The sequence below is a fragment of the Cyprinodon variegatus genome, unplaced genomic scaffold, assembly GCF_000732505.1.
Source record: "Cyprinodon variegatus isolate N-32 unplaced genomic scaffold, C_variegatus-1.0 Scaffold2267, whole genome shotgun sequence".
NCBI classification, from domain to species: Eukaryota; Metazoa; Chordata; class Actinopteri; order Cyprinodontiformes; family Cyprinodontidae; genus Cyprinodon; species Cyprinodon variegatus.
The window spans coordinates 11,506-16,027 of NW_015152720.1; positions in this window are offsets into that span (position 1 = coordinate 11,506).

Genomic DNA, 4,522 nt, shown 5'->3' on the forward strand with positions numbered 1-4,522 from the left:
AGCAGAAGCAGGCTGGATCAGACGAGGGAGAAAAAGTGAAGAGACAAAAGAGGAAGAATCCTGTGTGCTCTGTGGTTTTGTTCTGCCCTCACAGAGGGGGGTAGGTTTTCACACCTCTGTGACTTCCATGTGACTTGCTGGCTGAAAAAGGGGGGCTGCAGAAGTCCCCCAGCTGTTATTCACCAAAGCTGCGTTTTCTTCTCTGGTCATCCTATCAGGATGAAATATGGACACTGCTTCCCAATGTCCAAAAAGTATGATCATGGCATATGGCACAACAAATGTGAACTCTGAAGAAGTTCAAGAACAATTCTAAAACACACCTCTGTGGCAAGTGGCTATCAGCTGCAGTGGATGGTGGCCAAAAAAGGTAACTTGTCATAAAACGGGACAGGAGGACCCAGTACTCAAGGCGAGTCAGACAATGGGAAGTTTCGAAAAGTTTAATAACAGAAAATAATAAAAGAGAACAGACCAGAAATGCAGGCTGCTGAGGATAAGCAGACCGCAGCGGCTGCAGCGGGGTGGGGCGCAACCCATCATTGGCACTCTGGTTTAACAGTTCAGTCCATCCTCTCCGAGGAAGGCAATATCCAGCCGATGGAATGCCAAATGAGATGCAGCCAAGAGTTGCCCAGAGTGTCCCCGATACAGCAAACCCCAGTGAGCAGGCATCGTTCTTCTCTGCTTCTCCCCTGGAACTCTGGGGGCGGCTCCCACGGTATGCTGTGGCTCAGACTGAACTATTAACCAGGTTAGTGACTTGCATGCCCATAATCCTTGCCCAGTTTCATAGTCAACTTGAGTGTCCATCTCTACAGAGGATCCAGTGAACATGCCTAAGTTGTTGAGCCACTCTGGGCTGAGCAGAAACTAAATGCTTGTTTGTGATTTAACCCTGGCTCATCTGCTTGTTTTCTAAATCCTATGTTCTTAACCTTCGGACATCTCCAGGCTCTATGTACATAGCTGCTTTTTCATCTCCGATTTACAAAGAAAACCAGACTATCTATGACAAGTTCTCAAAAGCAGGAAAGACAGAAACAAAAAAGTGCATACACTTCAGGTCCTATATAGACCAGAATGGGTCAAACATGGGATTTGGCCAGAAAACTGGTCAATTATATTATTTAAATAGACCAGAAACAAAGTGATTAATTTCATTTCTCTCATGCCCAATTGTTTTCATGAGGCCATTTAAGATTAGCCTGGGTGCCATTCCGAACTTAGTCCCGCCCACAACGTTTGAGGTCGGGAAGTTCGGCCTGGCATTGCTCAACAGTAGNCAACCCACTTCAAACATAATGGGTTGGAAAACACGGGGGCAGACCCCCACAGGATTTCACTGCTAACGTTGTCCTCGTCGGGGATAAGTTAACACAAATTGAGCCGTCTCTGCGGCCTCTGTCCGCTTGTTAGTGGAGGAAGCCAGCAGCGGGGCCAGAAGCCCGGAGACTCGCGGTGACATTTGAGGGAGCCGGCGAGAAACTGGCCTTTTGAAGAAACAAGTCACAGAGAGGCAAGATCACTAATTAGCCCTCCTCGTCTTTCCAGTCTCACAACTTACTGTCTTGTTAGATTTTGCACCTCGAGTTTGACAAATGTTGTGAAAGGATTTGATTTAAATTTAACCGGGAGAGGTGGGGAACAGAAATGGTGCAGCCTTTTTATTTATTTTTTTCAAGTTTTGCCCAGACTGTGACATTTTACAGTTGGTCATAAATATTTGTGCTCTTTCCTTAAAGCAGCTGCTGTCTGTCGATCTGCCTCAGAAATAGACTTTATAACAAACATACAGAAGCCTATTTTGAAGTAAAGTATTTTTTTCTGAAGGATTCAAATTAAACTTTTTACAATGAAAAATCAACAGCAGTAAAGTAAATATTGCAATATCTAAAATATCTCCTTTAAAAGCTAAATTTCTACCTATAAAGTGTAATTATTTTAGATTTAACTGTGTATTCTACGGTGTAACAGAGTTCAACATTTCAATGACTAAATAACTAGAATCATTTCAACCTGTGTTAATTATTTTGTTCATTACAACCTATCCCCATGCAATTACATTACTTCACCCCTAGGGGGGCGCAACCCTCCAGTTTGGGATCCATTGCTATAACCTGTTAAGCTCTAAAGGTTTAAAAAGCAATTTCCACCTGAAATTATCACTACAATAATCAGGTGTGGATCCACAATTTTTGTCTAAATATAAACTTTTATTATATTTAGTGTTAAGGTAAGTTTTATTCCACTGGAACCAGGATCATGTCTGGTTTGGAATTAAGCAAAAAAAAAAAAAAAAGATAAAAAATTTAGTCTGCTTAAAGATTTTTTCTAAATAAATACAATAAAACCTTTTTTTTAAAACCTAGCAGCTGTATTAGATTTCATTTATCAACATCTTTAGTATATTTGGAATGAATCAATTGAAGCATAATTTGGTACACTTTAACAAATAAAAGAAGTCTGATCAAATAAAGGTGCTTAAATTAATTGAAGGCCTCCTCCTGCCCATGACAGAGCCTTTGATCTTTGGTGCTGCATATGCTAAACCGGTGACAACCATTGGTAAGGTAACCATGGCTACCACCTACACAGCAAAAAAAAAAACAACCTAAAAATAAATAAAAATGTCTTAATTTAAGTGTATTTACCCTAATATCAGTTGCAAATGGAATGAGTGTTTTTCCTCCTAAAGATACTTAGATAATATGCACTTAATATAAAAAAATCAATTGTTTAGTCTTGTTTTAAATTTAAATAGTCTTGTTCCATTGGCAAAGTGTCCCATTTACCTCCTCAATTCAAGAAATAATGCACTTAATTTGAGAAAAAATGACTTTAGATTTCTTTTTTTGCAGTGTAAATAATCTGTGGAAACATTCTTGTGTCATTTGCGTCATAGTTGTCGGGAAGTTATGAACCCTTGGTTTCCAAGGATACCAACTACAGGGGAGGGACAGGAACATCTCTGTGTCCCGAAGCATCGTTCTAGAAAAGACTTTAGACTTAAAATTTTGCAACTGTGAGAAAAAAATGGCAACCAGTTTTGCAGATATTGAAGTTGGTTCTTTTGAAGTTTTTAGGGAAAAAAAAAACATGACCTTATAAAGTAGAAATACTTTCCTGACCCAAAGTTCTGACATTTTGAAATAAGTTTTTCAGATTTTCTAAAAAAAAAAAAAAGGGAAAATTTTGTAAATTAACTTTTTTCTTATCAGAAAATGTCAATTTTTTTCTTGTAAATTTGTGAAATTAACCTGAAAAAAATCGTTTTGGTAAATATTTACTCTTTTCTTTCATTTACGATTATTCAGAGTGAGGGATTTATTTCCACGAACCCCGCAGTAGTTCAACGCTCTGCATTTCAGATTAAGTGTGTTACAGATGCCACTGATGTAAAAAAAAAAAAAAAAAACTCAACTAACAGGCTAAGTGATTATTGCTTCATTAGTGCAGCTTTGTGCATTTGAAATGGTAATATGTAAAAAAAAAAAAAAAAAGATCAAATGTGCTGCTGTTGTTTCAGAGATAGTAAAGATAATTTTTTAGGTCACCCAGTAATCAAATATTCCCCTATTTAGATTTCAATTGAATCAAATTTATATAACGTAGCCTACTTTTTCAGTGCTACTTCATATATGCAGGTAAAAGTGTTATTTGTGCTGATTTGGTTTTTAAGATGAATTATTTTTAATACGACTGATGACGTCACCATCCCAGCAGATGTTTAGTTGTTTCCTTGTTTCCTGATATGTTATTGCATGACATCACATGTCCTTCCTGTGCTGGCATTGAGTATAATAGTGGGCATGTTTATCTTTTTTAGTGGCTGGAAAGATTGTTTAATATATAGTAAATCACCAGCCTTCCAGACCCTCAGCTGCTGTTACCCCCGGCAACCCCATCTCATTACCTGTCAAGGTCTTGTTGTCGGCATTTCACAATAAAAGCACAGGTGAAACTTAACATCACAACCTGTTGCAAAATTTTTCTTCATGATCAACTTTTAAATCGCCTTGGGAAACCATTTTTTTTTTTGGAAAAGCCCCAGAAGCTCTGAAAAAAAGAGTCGATTTTGGTTCAATAAGAGAATTGGAGTGCGTGACGTATGTTAAGCCAGGCACAGTTGTTGTCAACAAAAATCAAAGTGTGCAGTTTCACGCCTAGAATAAGAAGATGAGCCTTGATTGCATTTCTCTTTTCCTCTTTTAAAACTAATTTGCTGTCGATATCTGCTAGAACAGACCTAATAGCAGAATCTACTCAGCCCAACTCTCCAGCGGCAGCCATTGTTGTTGTCACCCAAGCACGCTTTGGTGACATGGTTGATTACGTTACTGTTGATCATCTGTCCATCATCGTATAAAGCCCGCCCTGACAATTTGATTGGCCCGCCAGATATTGTGCGAGCATACTCGCGCTACTATTGAGCAATGCCAGAACGAAATTCCCGACCTGAAACGTTGTGGGCGGGACTAAGTTCGGAATGGCACCCAGGCTAATGCGGGTCTTGTTTGGG